Raw genomic sequence first — 19202 nt, forward strand, 5'->3', positions numbered from 1 at the left:
TCCTTCCTCTGTCTCTCCCTACTTCCTTCCTCTGTCTCTCCTTACTTCTTTCCTCTGTCTCTCCCTACTTCCTTCCTGTCTCTCCCTACTTCCTTCCTCTGTCTCTCCCTACTTCCTCAGTCTCTCCCTACTTCCTTCCTCTGTCTCTCCCTACTTCCTCAGTCTCTCCCTACTTCCTTCCTCTGTCTCTCCCTACTTCCTCAGTCTGCCCCTCCTTGCCGACCCTTTTCTCACTCCCCTCTCATCGGGAGGGGAGAGAAGGGGAAAGGACCCCGCTGTTTAACACAGGCAGGAGTGTAATTTACTCTTCACTGAGGAAAGGTCATGTGTTGTGTGGGAGTGGACGTGTACTGCGCCTTTTAAAAACTTCTCATATATCGTTCATTAGCGTTTAAAAAACTATTCGTCATAATGTATCGTCCATGCGTCTTTTAACAACTATGCCTCACAATATATATCACTAGGCTGTTTCACGAAGATCTAGGTCATCATACATCTCCTCCCTTCACGGACAGAAATTAATGTATCACAGTATATAGTATATATATATATATATATATATATATATATATATATATATATATATATATATATATATATATATATATATATATATATTTATATATATATATATATATACATATATATACTATAGGTAGTAGGTTGGTAGACAGTAACCACCCAGGGAGGTACTACCGTCCTGCCAAGTGAGTGTAAAACGGAAGCCTGTAATTGTTTTACATGATGGTAGGATTGCTGGTGTCTTTTTTCTGTCTCATAAACATGCAAAATTTCAGGTACGTCTTGCTACTTCTACTTACACTTAGGTCACACTACACATACATGTACAAGCATATATATACACACACACCCCTCTGGGTTTTCTTCTATTTTCTTTCTAGTGCTTGTTTTTGCTTATTTCCACTTATCTCCATGGGAAAGTGGAACAGAATTCTTCCTCCGTAAGCCATGCGTGTTGTAAGGGGCGACTAAAATTCCGGGAGCAAGGGGCTAGTAACCTCTTTTCCTGTACAAATTACTAAATTTAAAAAGAAAACCTTTCGTTTTTCTTTTTGGGCCACCCTGCCTTGGTGGCATACGGCCGGTTTGTTGAAAAAAAGAAGTTTATATATATATATATATATATATATATATATATATATATATATATATATATATATATATATATATATATATATATATATATATATATATATATATATATATATATATATCTGTCCTCGATGCATATACATCAGCTTGGAGTGTATACACATCGAGAGAAATATAACATTTTCATTATATTTATACGGAGTGATAATCCGTGTTTATCATTCAGCTCAAGTATTAGCGGAGTCCAAATTCTCCGTCCTAAACACCAGAAACACTTTACCTAACTGTATTCAAATGTATATAATTGTACAATCTTACCTTTACACCTTATGCTATAGAATATAAACACAGCAAATGACTCTCTGCCAAGTGAGTACTTACTGAATGTTGAGGACATAGGAGGCATATTGTTCCACAGTCTAATTGTTATTGTCACTATGCTTCTCAAGATGTTCTGACGCCCATGTAACTCTTGATCAAACCGAATTGCTTCTTATTCCTCGGGTACTTTATTACCCCTACATGTTTAGTGTTTCCCTTTCAATATACTACTACTACTAATAGTAAACTGTTCTAATCTCTAATAAGATTACGTAAGTTACTTAAATATTCAATACACCATTGCTGTCATGGCAGCACTGGCGGAGTGGGAGGAAATGATTGTAAGTACGCAGTAATAGAGCGTGTATAAGTAATTATTAAAATAATTATTTAAGCAATATTTATAGTCCTAGCTAATATGAAAATGGGCCTAATTATCAGTGCAAACATATGCTTGAATATTAGTCCATGAGCCAAATATGCTAGTTGGTACCATCTGTGGTGATGAATGTTTATATGAATTTAGCTATTAGCCCTTTGTCTAGTTTCACATTACTTTGATGGCATTGCGTAGCTTTTTTTGTCTTCAATGTGTTACAAATACCAGTTTACTGTTATTTTCTTACCAGTTTACTGCTATTTTCTTACTAGTTGACTGCTATTTTCTTACCACTTTACTATTTTTCTTACCAGTTTACTATTTTCTTACTAGTTTACTGCTATTTTCTTACCAGTTTACTGCTATTTTCTTACCAGTTTACTGCTATTTTCTTACCAGTTTACTGTTATTTTCTTACCAGTTTACTGCTATTTTCTTACCAGTTTACTGCTATTTTCTTACCAGTTTACTGCTATTTTCTTACCAGTTTACTGTTATTTTCTTACCAGTTTACTGCTATTTTCTTACCAGTTTACTGCTATTTCCTTACCAGTTTACTGCTATTTTCTTACCAGTTTACTGCTATTTTCTTACCAGTTTACTGTTATTTTCTTACCAGTTTACTGCTATTTTCTTACCAGTTTACTGCTATTTTCTTACCAGTTTACTGCTATTTTCTTACAGCTTCGTATTTCCTTAGAAGTCTATTAACAGCATCAAGGAACCTCTTTAAGAGAAGTGTTGAGTATTAAAGAGTGATAGCTGTTAACGTAATCCTGTAATACTGGACTGAAGATTTACTTCAGTCCTATGTACAGTCTTTTGTTTCTATCATATTTATAATTTTTTTTTTATTCGCCGGTATTCTCCCGGCCCGGGTCTTTTCCAAGTAGTGGTGACCCGGCCTTGGCTCCCTCTCTGGGGAGTGTCTCGAGACGTAAGTCTCCCATGGGAGGAGGTACAAGTACCCCCTCATCTTTGGGACCAACTGTCCCTAGGCCTAGCCACATTCCCCGCCCTCACGGGGCTCGTAGGGAGAAGCTAGACCTCTGGTCTGCCATCTGCCCCGCCCCACAAAGGGGCTCGTGGGGATGGCAGTCTTATGAGCTGCAGGTGGTAGCAAGCTCAGGCTATAATTTGGTTCATGGTAACTACTGTGTGATGGAGAGCGGCGTCAGCTGTATAAACAAACACGGGTTACGTCGAGCTTTGATTCCCCGTTCAGCCACTACGAGTACTGTATCTAAGAGGCTATGCTGAGACAGAATTCCTGCCATGTGTGGAGACAAACATGAAAGAAAATGCGTTACCAGAATGTCTTGTAAATGTTAGTTTTCTTACAGAAAACCTAAGTCAATTACAACTAGAAGACCCGAGTCAATTACAACTAGAAAACCCGAGTCAATTACAACTAGAAAACCCGAGTCAATTACAACTAGAAACCCGAGTCAATTACAACTAGAACAAGTTTTGAGACTTATCTTCTTCCGGCTTAGCTACGCGAGATCTGGAGATAATATCTTGAGGTTCTCAGTCATCCCAATGGCGATATATCAACTTTCTGTACAACTTTTCCAGATATGGTCGAAAAAAGCAGTATTGCTTCTGCAACGTGTTTCTTTTGAAGAAAACTGATATCTACATCTACACGCAAACAAATTACGAGACAAATTACGCCAGGTGTCTGCCTAACTTCTTTGCTAAGATGACATCAATAAAATCCAAGCATCCTAGGGTGTATCTGTGAGTTTATGAAAAGTTGCTTCTCTTTCAGCTGTCAAGTGATAACTGTTTCGCAAGTTCTCCAGTAGATCAAACCACTGAAGTTACTCTCAATAGATACGCAAACTCCAGAAGGAACATCGAAGTACATACTTTCATTGGGCAGCCAAGAGAAATGGTAAATAAAAGCTCCGAGATGCACACAGATCTTCAACAATTAAGAGCAGGAAGGGCGAAGAGGCTCTATCACCAGTAGTCAATATCTTAAAAGGTAGGCCAGTCCATTTAGTGGATCACAGGCAATAGTCGTGAGTAGTTCAATGGCCAAGGAAGCTACGACAGACGTAGCAAAGGATCAATTGCGTGCATACGTATTAGGTGAAACTGTTGGTGGAACAAAGACTCACTGACCTCAAGGACAACTTGTTAAAGAAATTTCATGGCGCCTAGCTTAGCGGTGTATCCCATACCCCCCGAAGCACCAAATATATATATATATATATATATATATATATATATATATATATTTATGGATTTGGAAAAGGCGTATGACAGGGTGGATAGGGGGGCAATGTGGCAGATGTTGCAAGTGTATGGTGTAGGAGGTAGGTTACTGAAAGCAGTGAAGAGTTTTTACGAGGATAGTGAGGCTCAAGTTAGAGTATGTAGGAAAGAGGGAAATTTTTTCCCAGTAAAAGTAGGCCTTAGACAAGGATGTGTGATGTCACCGTGGTTGTTTAATATATTTATAGATGGGGTTGTAAGAGAAGTAAATGCGAGGGTCTTGGCAAGAGGCGTGGAGTTAAAAGATAAAGAATCACACACAAAGTGGGAGTTGTCACAGCTGCTCTTTGCTGATGACACTGTGCTCTTGGGAGATTCTGAAGAGAAGTTGCAGAGATTGGTGGATGAATTTGGTAGGGTGTGCAAAAGAAGAAAATTAAAGGTGAATACAGGAAAGAGTAAGGTTATGAGGATAACAAAAAGATTAGGTGATGAAAGATTGAATATCAGATTGGAGGGAGAGAGTATGGAGGAGGTGAACGTATTCAGATATTTGGGAGTGGACGTGTCAGCGGATGGGTCTATGAAAGATGAGGTGAATCATAGAATTGATGAGGGAAAAAGAGTGAGTGGTGCACTTAGGAGTCTGTGGAGACAAAGAACTTTGTCCTTGGAGGCAAAGAGGGGAATGTATGAGAGTATAGTTTTACCAACGCTCTTATATGGGTGTGAAGCGTGGGTGATGAATGTTGCAGCGAGGAGAAGGCTGGAGGCAGTGGAGATGTCATGTCTGAGGGCAATGTGTGGTGTGAATATAATGCAGAGAATTCGTAGTTTGGAAGTTAGGAGGAGGTGCGGGATTACCAAAACTGTTGTCCAGAGGGCTGAGGAAGGGTTGTTGAGGTGGTTCGGACATGTAGAGAGAATGGAGCGAAACAGAATGACTTCAAGAGTGTATCAGTCTGTAGTGGAAGGAAGGCGGGGTAGGGGTCGGCCTAGGAAGGGTTGGAGGGAGGGGGTAAAGGAGGTTTTGTGTGCGAGGGGCTTGGACTTCCAGCAGGCATGCGTGAGCGTGTTTGATAGGAGTGAATGGAGACAAATGGTTTTTAATACTTGACGTGCTGTTGGAGTGTGAGCAAAGTAACATTTATGAAGGGATTCAGGGAAACCGGCAGGCCGGACTTGAGTCCTGGAGATGGGAAGTACAGTGCCTGCACTCTGAAGGAGGGGTGTTAATGTTGCAGTTTAAAAACTGTAGTGTAAAGCACCCTTCTGGCAAGACAGTGATGGAGTGAATGATGGTGAAAGTTTTTCTTTTTCGGGCCACCCTGCCTTGGTGGGAATCGGCCGGTGTGATAATAAAAAAATAAAAAATATATATATATATATATATATATATATATATATATATATATATATATATATATATATATATATATATATATATATATATATATATATGTATGTATATATATATACATATGCAAAACAACCACTCTGAAAGAATAGAGAAATTCCAAGCGCTTTCGTGACTACTCACATTATCAAGGAACTATGAAAGTGAAGCATCCAAGGAAGCTATATAAGGGGTCGGCCAGCACCTCACTATCAGATCCCACAACGGTTAAACATGTGACGCGCGGCGAGCCAACTTGGATAGGTCCTTTGCAAAACTCACCCCCAAGCTATTTATTTGTCCAGTGTCCAGCTTGGGGGTGAGTTTTGCAAAGGACCTATCCAAGTTGGCTCGCCGCGCGTCACGTGTTTAACCGTTGTGGGATCTGATAGTGAGGTGCTGGCCGACCCCTTATATAGCTTCCTTGGATGCTTCACTTTCATAGTTCCTTGATAATGTGAGTAGTCACGAAAGCGCTTGGAATTTCTCTATTCTTTCAGAGTGGTTGTTTTGCATATTTTGAAATCACCTGTTTACTGTGATCTTATTGCATATATACATATATATATATATACATATATATATATATATATACATATATATATATATACATATATATATATATATATATATATATAATATATATATATATACATATATATATATATATATATATATATATATATATATATATATATATATATATATATATATATATATATATATATATATATATATATATATATATTGTTTGAAATAACTAAACATGTATATACTACTAGAGGTATATATATTGTTGCTCTCTGTGCATATGCTCCAAGAATATATACAGAATATATACAAAATGTATTGTACATAATATACTTGTGACAAAAACATTGGAGCTCTGAGGACTGGGGTAATGATGGTCGAGTGTCACACTGAGGATGCAGAACTTCTCACGCATCCACTATTATTCATTGTAGCAAAACGGATTTATGTTTTTTAATTTATTTCTCACTTGTTATGCAAACCTCTGCAAGTGATGTCATCCGTCCATGAATAATCAATATCTGTTATTCATCTGTCTATGAATAATCATATGTGTTATTCATCTGTCTATGAATAATCAATACGTGTTATTCATCTATGAATAATTTGTGTTATTCATCCGTCTACGTATAATATGTGTTCTGCAAAGATGCATTTATTGATGTTGCGATTGGGGGGGGAGAGTTAGGATATGCAGGTGTTTGGGAGGTGGGAGAGTTAGGATATGCAGGTGTTTGGGAAGTGGGAGAGTTAGGATATGCAGGTGTTTGGGAGGTGGGAGAGTTAGGATATGCAGGTGTTTGGGAGGTGGGAGAGTTAGGATATGCAGGTGTTTGGGAGGTGGGAGAGTTAGGATATGCAGGTGTTTGGGAGGTGGGAGAGTTAGGATATGCAGGTGTTTGGGAGGGGGGAGAGTTAGGATAAGCACGTGTTTGGGACGTGGGAGAGTAAGGATATGCAGGGGTGTGGGAGGGGGGAGAGTTAGGATATGCTGGTGTTTGGGAGGTGGGAGAGTTAGGATATGCAGGTGTTTGGGAGGTGGGAGAGTTAGGATATGCAGGTGTTTGGGAGGTGGGAGAGTTAGGATATGCAGGTGTTTGGGAGGTGGGAGAGTTAGGATATGCAGGTGTTTGGGAGGTGGGAGAGTTAGGATATGCAGGTGTTTGGGAGGGGGGGAGAGTTAGGATATGCAGGTGTTTGGGAGGGGGGAGAGTTAGGATATGCAGGTGTTTGGGAGGGGGGAGAGTTAGGATATGCAGGTGTTTGGGAGGTGGGAGAGTTAGGATATGCAGGTGTTTGGGAGGTGGGAGAGTTAGGATATGCAGGTGTTTGGGAGGGGGGAGAGTTAGGATATGCAGGTGTTTGGGAGGTGGGAGAGTTAGGATATGCAGGTGTTTGGGAGGTGGGAGAGTTAGGATATGCAGGTGTTTGGGAGGGGGGAGAGTTAGGATATGCAGGTGTTTGGGAGGTGGGAGAGTTAGGATATGCAGGTGTTTGGGAGGGGGGGAGAGTTAGGATATGCAGGTGTTTGGGAGGGGGGAGAGTTAGGATATGCAGGTGTTTGGGAGGGGGGGAGAGTTAGGATATGCAGGTGTTTGGGAGGGGGGAGAGTTAGGATATGCAGGTGTTGGGGAGGGGGGAGAGTTAGGATATGCAGGTGTTTGGGAGGGGGGAGAGTTAGGATATGCAGGTGTTTGGGAGGGGGGAGAGTTAGGATATGCAGGTGTTTGGGAGGGGGGAGAGTTAGGATATGCAGGTGTTTGGGAGGGGGGAGAGTTAGGATATGCAGGTGTTTGGGAGGGGGGAGAGTTAGGATATGCAGGTGTTTGTGAGGGGGGAGAGTTAAGATATGCAGGTGTTTGGGAGGGGGGAGAGTTAGGCTATGCAGGTGTTTGGGAGGGGGGAGAGTTAGGATATGCAGGTGTTTGGGAGGGGGGAGAGGAAGCATATGCAGGTGTTGGGGAGGGGGGAGAGTTAGGATATGCAGGTGTTTGGGAGGGGGGAGAGTTAGGATATGCAGGTGTTTGGGAGGGGGGAGAGTTAGGATATGCAGGTGTTTGGGAGGGGGGAGAGTTAGGATATGCAGGTGTTTGGGAGGGGGGAGAGGAAGCATATGCAGGTGTTGGGAAGGGGGGAGAGGAAGGATATGCAGGTGTTTGCGAGGGGGAGAGGAAGGATATGCAGGTGTTGGCGAGGGGGAGAGAGGAAGGATATGCAGGTGTTTGTGAGAGGGAGAGGAAGGATATGCAGGTGTTTGCGAGGGGGGAGAGGAAGGATATGCAGGTGTTTGCGAGGGAGGAGAGGAAGGATATGCAGGTGTTTGCGAGGTGGGAGAGGAAGGATATGCAGGTGTTTGGGAGGGAGGAGAGGAAGGATATGCAAGTGTTTGGGAGGGGGGAGAGGAAGGATATGCAGGTGTTTGGGAGGGGGGAGAAGGATATGCAGGTGTTTGCGAGGGGCAGAGGAAGGATATGCAGGTGTTTGCGAGGGGGAGAGGAAGGATATGCAGGTGTTTGCGAGGGGGAGAGGAAGGATATGCAGGTGTTTGCGAGGGGGGAGAGGAAGGATATGCAGGTGTTTGGGAGGGGGAGAGAAAGGATATGCAGGTGTTTGCGAGGGGAGAGAGGAAGGATATGCAGGTGTCTGCGAGGGGGGAGAGGAAGGATATGCAGGTGTTTGCGAGGGGGGAGGAAGGATATGCAGATGTTTGCGAGGGGGGAGAGAAAGGATATGCAGGTGTTTGCGAGGGGGGAGGAAGGATATGCAGATGTTTGCGAGGAGGGAGAGTTAGGATATGCAGGTGTTTGGGAGGGGGGAGGAAGGATATGCAGATGTTTGCGAGGGGGAGAGGAAGAATATTCAGGTGTTTCCGAGGGGGGAGAGGAAGGATATGCAGGTGTTTGCGAGGGGGGAGGAAGGATATGCAGATGTTTGCGAGGGGGGAGAGGAAGGATATGCAGGTGTTTGCGAGGGGGGAGGAAGGATATGCAGATGTTTGCGAGGGGGAGAGGAAGAATATGCAGGTGTTTGCGAGGGGGGAAAGATATGCAGGTGTTTGCGAGGGGGGAGAGGAAGGATATGCAGGTGTTTGGGAGGGGGAGAGGAAGGATATGCAGGTGTTTGCGAGGGAGGGAGAGAGGAAGAATATTCAGGTGTTTCCGAGGGGGGAGAGGAAGGATATGCAGGTGTTTGCGAGGGGGGAAAGATATGCAGGTGTTTGCGAGGGGGGAAAGATATGCAGCTGTTTGCGAGGGGGAGAGGAAGGATATGCAGGTGTTTGCGAGGGGGGAGAGGAAGGATATGCAGGTGTTTGCGAGGGAGGGAGAGAGGAAGAATATTCAGGTGTTTCCGAGGGGGGAGAGGAAGGATATGCAGGTGTTTGCGAGGGGGGAGAGGAAGGATATGCAGGTGTTTGGGAGGGGAGAGAGGAAGGATATGCAGCTGTTTGCGAGGGGGGAGAGGAAGGATATGCAGGTGTTTGTGAAGGGGGAGAGGAAGGATATGCAGGTGTTTGCGAGGAGGGAGAGAAAGGATATGCAGGTGTTTGGGAGGGGAGAGAGGAAGGATATGCAGGTGTTTGCGAGGGAGGGAGAGGAAGGATATGCAGGTGTTTGTGATGGGGGAGAGGAAGGATATGCAGGTGTTTGCGAGGGAGGGAGAGAGGAAGAATATTCAGGTGTTTCCGAGGGGGGAGAGGAAGGATATGCAGGTGTTTGGGAGGGGGGAGAGGAAGGATATGCAGCTGTTTGCGAGGGGGGAGAGGAAGGATATGCAGGTGTTTGTGAGGGGGAGAGGAAGGATATGCAGGTGTTTGCGAGGGGGGAGAGGAAGGATATGCAGGTGTTTGCGAGGAGGGAGAGGAAGGATATGCAGGTGTTTGGGAGGGGGGAGAGGAAGGATATGCAGCTGTTTGCGAGGGGGAGAGGATAAGATAAGATAAGATTTCGTTCGGATTTTTAACCCCGGAGGGTTAGCCACCCAGGATAACCCAAGAAAGTCAGTGCGTCATCGAGGACTGTCTAACTTATTTCCATTGGGGTCCTTAATCTTGTCCCCCAGGATGCGACCCACACCAGTCGACTAACACCCAGGTACCTATTTGCTGCTAGGTGAACAGGACAACAGGTGTAAGGAAACGTGTCGAAATGTTTCCACCCGCCGGGAATCGAACCCGGGCCCTCCGTGTGTGAAGCGGGAGCTTTAGCCACCAGGCCACTAAGGTTTTATGCCAACAGCATTTGGCGTTCCCAGGCGGTCACCCATCCAAGTACTAACCAAACCCAACGTTGCTTAACTTCGCTGATCGGACGAGAAGCGGTGTGTTCAACGTGGTATGGTATGTTTGAGAGGGGGAAGGAAGGATATTCAGGTGTTTGCGAGGGGGGAGAGGAAGGATATGCAGGTGTTTGCGAGGGGGGAGAGGAAGGATATGCAGGTGTTTGCGAGGGGGAAGAGGAAGGATATGCAGGTGTTTGCGAGGGGGGAGAGGAAGGATATGTAGGTGTTTGGGAGGGGGGAGAGAGGAATTATATTCAGGTGTTTGCGAGGGGGAGAGAGAGAGGAAGCATATGCAGGTGTTTATCCTACGGTAGTTTTAATAGAGGACTTCTACCCGTGTGGTCTTGGCTACCTGGTCTGTGTTATATCTGAGATATAACTTACCTTTTCTCCATCTCTTTATTAAATTATCAAACCAGTGTTGATATATGATAAGTAAGGAACATGTACAAGCAGGTTTGGATTAGATATTATCACCTTATAGGTCTACCGGGCTACTCTCATTGTTGGTTGGTTTGAAATTTGAATATTACAGCCTAGGCTTCTCTCTGTTACATCGCTTACCTTATGTGATGTTCACAGTGAAAAACTTTAATTATCAAACGTTTAACCCTTGACCACCCGTTTTACATCATTTAATATATGGTGCATACGTGCAAATTAAATATGTTCTTGGAGTCTACCTGGAGGGTATTCCGGGGATCAACGCCCCCGCGACCCGGTCCACGACCAGGCCGCCTGGTGGATCAGGGCCTGGTCAACGAGGCTGCTACTGTTGGCTGCACGTGGTCCAACGTACGAACCACAGCCCGGCTGATCCGGCAGCAACTTTAGGTATCTGTTCTGCTCACTCACTGTACGAGTAACATAATTCACATATCAGTAAGGGTACAAGAAAAATTAAAACTACATCGATGCAGTAAACATATTAACGAATGCTGGATTCATAAAGTATTATACGGAATCTTACTTTGTATACCATTATAATTTGATAAATGTTAAGTCTCCACGCTGACGAGTCGTCTAGAATTCCCATTTGGCAATGTAAATATGTTTAAATATATACGAATTGATTATCGGTGAATTATAAACCGAAATTAAATACGAATATCAAACTAACGCCTTTCTGCATAATAAATTTGACAACTGGTGACGTAGTCAATGCGACAGCGAAGGTCGTGTGTGCGGGTGTTAACTTGCGGCAGATGGAGGGCCTCCTTATAGGTCGATGACTGTTAAGTCCAACAAGGAAGGACGGTGGAGGTGCTGGTCTGGCTGACTTAGCATGGCTCATGATATTACCTCGCTCTACAGTCACAGTCTTTGTCAGTTACATCAACATCCTCATGAACTTGCACCGTAAGTGTAAATACAATACGGAAAACTCAAAAAATTTCTGCGATTGAAGAATGTAGTAAGTAGGTACCCCTCTAGGAGTTAAATCAGCTAAGGGCCACAACCAAGGGGACGGTTCCTAAGGGCCCAAGGATGTATACACCGACTTTGTATGTCTCATTGTATATATGGTGAGTTTACTTCCATCCTTCTTTTAGGTATTACAGTATTGACTGGCGGTGAACTCTTAAGATTATACCGATCCTCATGTCAACCAAGCCCTTCACCATCGTCAGGGTTCCTTGACGTTGGTGAAGGGCTTTTGATCTAGGGAACTGGATCTGTGCTCCAGTTCCCTACATTAAGCCTGAATACCTTCCACATCCCCCCACAGGCGCTGCATAGTCCTATGGGTTTAGAGCTACCCCTTGATTATGATAATAATTGCCATTTCTGAGAAAGACATGCACACGGAAGATGTATATAGATGTATATATGCGGAAGGTTTACGTTACTTCCTTTATTAGGGATTAAAATATCCTTGACAGGCAGTATACGGGTGACTTTAAGCAATAATGACTCGTGTAAACTGTAGATTTTAAATCTAATAAAACGACAACCTTTGGCTTTCTTGCGTTTTCATGGGAATAATAATTCGAAAAAAGTCTTCAAAGTTATAGATGTCGTGACTTAAAACGCTGGCTTCCCTCCCTTCCCAGTTAGCTTCGCAGCCTACTGACTACACGTGGATCAGTAGGGCTGCAATGCAATAGTTTATAAACAGCGTATATAAATTTGAGACTATACACATCTCGGTGTATATACTGTTTTTACTTCAGAGGGTAAAACTTTATTAAATAGTCATACATTTCATGTTATTCATTTTCTCCTTAGTCACCTTTCGGAAAAAAAAACTAATACTGCATCTCCTGATGAAGGGCTCTTGGTCCAAGAAACTGGAGTTGCCTTCGTTTCCTCTGGATCTACTCTAATTCGCCTCACATTTCCCCAGGTTGGGTATGACCCGTGTGGGGTTAGCGCTTCCGCCATCAATGTGTTAGTAATAGCATAGTATTGTGAGGTCAGCACAGGGCAGAAAGTAGGAACGGACTGGGCCGGGCGGAAGCGTACAACATAGCACGCAATGTGAATTTGAGGCAATAAAGACACTTGCAAAAGAAAAAAATACTGTATATATTAATTATTAAGTGCCTTCTTTCCAGGTGGATGGAGTTCACTAATGACCAAGTGCTGTTGTGTGACCCATGCGAATTTAAAGTTTGTTTTTGTATAATAATAATAATAATAATAATAATAATAATAATAATAATAATAATAATAATAATAATAATAATAATAATAATAATAATAATAATAATAATAGTCTTTCTGGGCAGATAGCCTTCATGCGGACATTAAAAATTTTTCCTGTTTTGCAATGCATCTCCCTTAACCCTCCAAGTTTAGTGAACCCTTCAAAATACTGCACATTTTGATGCAGAGCTACAACTGATGTCACAATATGAAGTTATATGTCACAATGTGAAGTTAATCCTGTGTTAGAAAATGTATACAGTGGCAACTTGTGTAAAATTCAAGCGTACCCTAGCCGCGTTGAAAGGTCTGCCACCGAGTACGAATCAGTGGAGATCGGTGAATGACCCAAATGTGGAGAGGTTACCTTCACCTGTAGTCGTTTCCTGGGGTCACCACCCCTCGACGCCCGGATCCAGAGCAAGCCTACTGGTTGCTGGTATGATCGATTAGGCTGTTGATGCCCGCGGCTCTACACATGCACCACAGCCCGGTTGATCAGGAACTGAATTTAGGAATATATTCAGTTCCTTCTTGAAGAAAGCTAAGGGTTTGATTGTAATTCCTCTTAAGCACGGTGGGAGGAGGTTAAAGAGTCGTGATCACCTTAGATTTACCAAATTCCTTCTCGGCGTACTGATCGCCCCCCCCCCCGCCCCCTCAACCTTCTTTTCACTGGAGGCATGACACAACGTCTGTCAAGCCTCGTGCTTTCGTAAGGAGTGATTTCGCTGTACAGATCTGAGACCATTCTCCCCAAAATCCTTCATGTGTAGGTCACGATGTATCTTTCTCGCCTGCGTTTTAAGGTGTACAGTTCGAGGAACTTAAGGAGCTCCCTGTAATGGAGACCACCCTGCAGCTTATCAAGGACCACCTTCGCCTTAACATACGTAGTGAGGACCTAAAGGATTGCAAACTGATGGGCTACCAAGCAGGTAAAAAAACAGTGCTGTTAAAATTCCAAACTAGCCTACAAAGAAACAACCTACTAAAAACATCTATTTCTATGAAAACTGAGGTTTACGTCAATGAGTGCCTTACCAAAACAAGACAAAACCTTCTTTTTCGGCTAAGAAAATTACGCTATGCCCAAAAAAATCCACCAGTGCTTTGTGAGGGATGGAAAAATTGCAGTTAGGAAACAGCCCACTGGGAAGAGATACTTCATCTCTACAGAACATGACCTTAAAACATTCCTAAGTGAGGCTGGACTAACAGAATCGGAGTAAAGTGCAGATAATTCCCATAGTCCACCGTTAGTGTTATATTGTCATAAATTTGTGCCCCCCTAAAATTCTAATACCCCAACTACTTTTGATTGTCATTGTTGTATTCAACGACCATTCTACCTCATAGTCTTAATTGTGTTTAATATCTACAGAATCTATCTCCTTTTTTACATCTTACCGCATCACTGTTCCATCTTATTTTATTATAAACTAGCCATAACTTGTCCTCAATAATTCTACCTCACTTTAAGAAATACTCAATTGCCCAATTTTATTCTAAAATCCCTATTATTGCCCAATTTTGCTTTAAACTATATTGATCAAACTTATTGTAAACTTCTTTTATTGACCATTTTATTCTATACTTTTTTAAACTAGTATTTTCAACTACAACTTTTATATTATCCTGTCTACCATCTTACTAGCATATTATAACCAAGTCATTGCCATTTTTATTTTTATCATTTTTTTTATTACTATTCTTTTGCTACCTTAATTAACTTGTGTATTTTATCCTGTCAATTTAAATCTAGTTATACTCTAATTCTTGTAAACAACTTATATAAGACCTTAGTGCAATTACAATTGAGAGTCTTGTGCCTTTTTTATATTATTAGATTAAACACAGTTGTACTATAGTCAATACCAAATTCATTATATTAGACCATAGTGCAATTACTAGTGAGAGACTGGTGCTATTTTTAATTTGTATTTTTATATTATTAGATTAAATCTAGTTGTACTATAGCTCATTCTAGCTCAAAACATAGACTCCACAAAAGTCATTATATTAGACCTTAGTGCAATTACAAGTGAGAGTCTTGTTCTATTTTAAATTTGTATTTTTATATTACTAGTTTATACCTAGTTGTACTTTAGTTCATTCCAGCACAACACATAGACAACATCAACTTCATTATGTGTAGTAGTGACTATACTCTATATGACCAAAATACTCTAGCTATATACTTATCCAAACTTCCCACCACTACAGATATCAGTACTAGAACTCAACACACAACTCAAGATATAAATAACCATAATTTAAACCTAGAAGATGATTGATCACGTTGACCCTGATCTAAACCTCCATAATCTGACACCCAATCAAAACCTATTGGAAAGTAACTGCCTTTATTACACAGCATCACAAGCCAGCACTATCCTAAACAATGCTAAAAGTCTATCAGTACTTAACTACAACATCAGGTCCTTAAGCAAACACTATGATGACCTCCTGGCACTCCTTGAATCACTAAAGACACCCTTCTCCTGCATTATTCTTACTGAGACCTGGCTTAAGCAGGACACAATAGATATCTACCCTCTACCAGGATACACAGCAATTCACAACTGCAGACCAAACCAAGTTGGGGGTGGTATTGCAATCTATTACTCTAACCAATTATCTTGTATTAGCACCACTTGCTTTAGTGATGAATATGGGGAATACATTTTTGCTAATTTTACTGTAAAAAAACCTTAAGACACCTATAACAATCGGTGCCATTTACCTGATACCTCACACAAACATCCCAAATTTCAGTGAGAAATTAAAGTCACTAATAACAAACAGACAAATGAATAAGCACCACCTTCTCTTAGCTGGAGACTTCAACATCAACCTTGGCTTACTAGATGATCAGCCTGTAACTGATTTCATCAACAATATGAACAACACACTTCTCATACCAACAATAACTAAACCAACCAGGCTCACTGAGACAAGTGCAACCATAATAGACCACATATGGACCAATATACTAGCCCCCCTTAAATCAGGGATAATCACAGATAGCACTACAGACCACTACCCTACCTTCCTCCTGACAAACATTAGTAAACCACCACTTGAATTCAACAAAGTCTCATTTAGACTCCATGACGAGGCCTCAATAAGGAAGTTCACAGCTGACCTAGAGATTGTTGACTGGCCTACAGAATTCTCCAAGGCCAATGGTATTGATGACTGGACAGACATTTTTCTTAACAAATTACTTAGACTATACAACAAACATTGTCCTATAAAAACGAAACAGATCACAAACAAACGGCTTGGTTGCCCATGGCTAACCAGTACCATTCTGAAATCCAATGACAAGAAACACCAATATGAAAAGCAATATAGACAGGGCTTAATACACAAAGATATTCTTAAACACTTAATCATCAGTTCTCACCAAAGTAATAAAGAAAGCCAAACAACTATACTACTCCCCAGGTAAACTCCAGTAGATTCACAGACACTAGAGGAGATATGAAAAAAGACCTGGAAAACACTCTCTCAGATTCTAGGGACCCACAAACTGAAAAAAAAACAAGAATATTGTCCTAACTAAACCTAATGAAACACCACTACATCCCACTGACACAGCTAACAAGATAAACGACTTCTTCTCAACCATAGGATCTAATCTCGCCAATAAAATCCCACATACCAATGCCCATGCCGGTGACTACCTAGATGGGAATTTCCCAAATTCCTTCTATCTTGCACCAACTGAGCCCTCGGAAGTCACCGAGATTATAAAGTCACTTAAAAACAACTCAGGGAATCTGTCTAATGTCCCACCATTACTGTACAAGCGAGCGGCCCATATCCTTTCGCATGCTATTTCATTACTTTTTAACAAGTCACTAGAAACTAGCACCTTCCCGAAACTACTCAAGATGGCAAGGGTTACACCAATACATAAAGGTGGTGACCCTACAGACTTAAACAACTATAGGCCAATATCAAACTTACCATTGCTATCCAAAATCTTTGAGAAACTCGTGCACAGGAGACTATATTCATTTATAACAACACAAAACATACTCAACCCCTGCCAATTTGGATCCAGGAAAAATAAAAGCACTAATGATGCAATCATAAAAATGCTAGATCTGCTTTACACAGCATTGGAAAATAAGGAATATCCACTAGGAATTTTTATTGACCTAAGAAAAGCTTTTGACACAGTAGACCACGACATCCTACTCCACAAACTTGACCATTACGGTATAAGAGGCCATGCGCTTGCTTATTTCAAATCTTACCTTACTAATAGGTATCAGTATGTCACCATTAAAGACACAGCATCAACAACACGGCCACTTGATACTGGAGTTCCGCAGGGGAGTGTCCTTGGTCCCCTGCTCTTCTTCATATACATCAATGATCTTCCAAACGTATCCCAACACCTGAAACCCATTCTCTTTGCTGACGACACGACTTATGTCATCTCTCACCCTAATCTAGCCACCCTCAACACCATTGTTAACGAGGAGCTGATCAAAATATCGACTTGGATGACAGCCAATAAACTTACGCTTAACACTGACAAAACCTACTATATTATGTTTGGTAGCAGAGCAGGAGATGCACAAATTAACATTAAGATCGACAACACTCTAATTACCAGACATAATGAGGGCAAATTCCTAGGCCTATACCTTGACAACAACCTGAATTTCAGCACCCATATCCAACACATAACCAAAAAAGTATCCAAAACGGTTGGGATCCTCTCCAAGATACGATACTATGTGCCGCAAAATGCCCTTCTCACACTATACCACTCACTTATTTATCCATACCTCACCTATGCTATTTGTGCTTGGGATCAACTGCAGCAACACACCTAAAGCCAATAATAACCCAACAAAAAGCTGCAGTAAGAATAATCACTAAATCCCATCCCTGGCAACACCCCCCCCCACTCTTCATAGATCTAAACTTACTCTCTGTTCAGTACATCCACACTTACTACTGTGCAATCTACATCTACAGGACCTTAAACTCCAATATCAACCTTGACCTAAAACGCTTTATTGATAATTGTGACAGAACCCACAGGCATAACACCAGACACAAACATCTCTACGACATTCCCCGTGTCTGACTAAACCTTTACAAAAATTCAATGTATGTCAAAGGCCCTAAAATCTGGAACACCCTACCTGAGAACTCTAGAACTGCAGACACATTCATCACCTTCAAAACTACCATTAGAAAACATCTTATCTCCCTGATACACCCCATCAACTAACTACACGAATACCACCTGGTGGTTCACACTTACACTCACTCACCCATTTGACCATAAACAGAAATATTAATCTCAATCTTAAAATAATGAATCCTATGATATTCCAATACTGAAACTATGTACTGTGCCAAAACAAAAGCATTCACATTGCTAAACTCACAAACTAGTATTTAGTCACTTAGCCATAATACCAACTTACCTCATAATTTGTAATATTTTAAAATAAAGAATTAAACTAAGTCTGCCCGAAATGCCTAGCCATGCTAGGCGTTCTAGTGGTACACTCTGTAATCATTATTTAACTACATGTAAACCACACAACAACCAAATTCTGTAAATTCAACATTGTAATCTTTAGAGAGAATAAACTTTGAATTTGAATTTGAATTTGAATTTGAATATACGAGTTTAAAAAATTGGAAAATGTCGTTCACCTTTTTTTTGGTGCAGTAGAAGTCGTTAAGATTTTTCCTCTATTATGAAATTGCAGTTTAGTTATAAAAATTATTAAAGTTTAACTTGGCCAACATATTATTTACTATAAATACCTGGATAGGTGTCAATCGTAGTCTGGTTACTAAAACCAATTACAATTAACCGGGATAGCAGAATATGTGTCGCAAGGCGTATTCTGTGTATATACACACCGAATTTACCTTAATCCATATTCTAGGTGATGTACAGGTAAAATATGGCCTTACGACAGACAAATCATTATACGAATCAGTTAAAACAAATTTGAATTTAACTGTACTCTCAGTCATGTAGTGTTAGCCCCCCCCCAAAAAAAAAAAAAAAAAAATACTGATTTCTTTAGACCATAGGTGGACTTAAGCTGGCCTACTTCACGTAGCGAAATTACACAACCTTAACTACAGGACCTAGAACTTTGACAGTTTATCCTGGAACTAAACGTTTTGGGATGGTAAAACTAGTTAAGAGAACTAAACCTCACATCAGTAGATTAAAAAAATGTAGATATTATCACAACATAAAATATCAGGAGACACTGGCAAAGTAAACGTTCAGAGAATGATAGAGAAAAG

The 19202-nt window shown here is 41.3% G+C and overlaps 1 protein-coding gene and 1 pseudogene across 1 annotated transcript in view; one reads left to right on the forward strand and one right to left on the reverse strand.

The window, feature by feature from the left end:
* LOC128702423 (uncharacterized) overlaps positions 1 to 19202 on the forward strand; it is a 104486-nt gene that overhangs the window by 12858 nt on the left and 72426 nt on the right. The gene's annotated exons all lie outside the window — the stretch shown is intronic.
* On the reverse strand, positions 10193 to 10312 carry LOC138855088 (5S ribosomal RNA; annotated as a pseudogene).

The sequence above is a fragment of the Cherax quadricarinatus genome, chromosome 80 (assembly GCF_038502225.1).
Source record: "Cherax quadricarinatus isolate ZL_2023a chromosome 80, ASM3850222v1, whole genome shotgun sequence".
In the NCBI taxonomy this organism is placed as follows: domain Eukaryota; kingdom Metazoa; phylum Arthropoda; class Malacostraca; order Decapoda; family Parastacidae; genus Cherax; species Cherax quadricarinatus.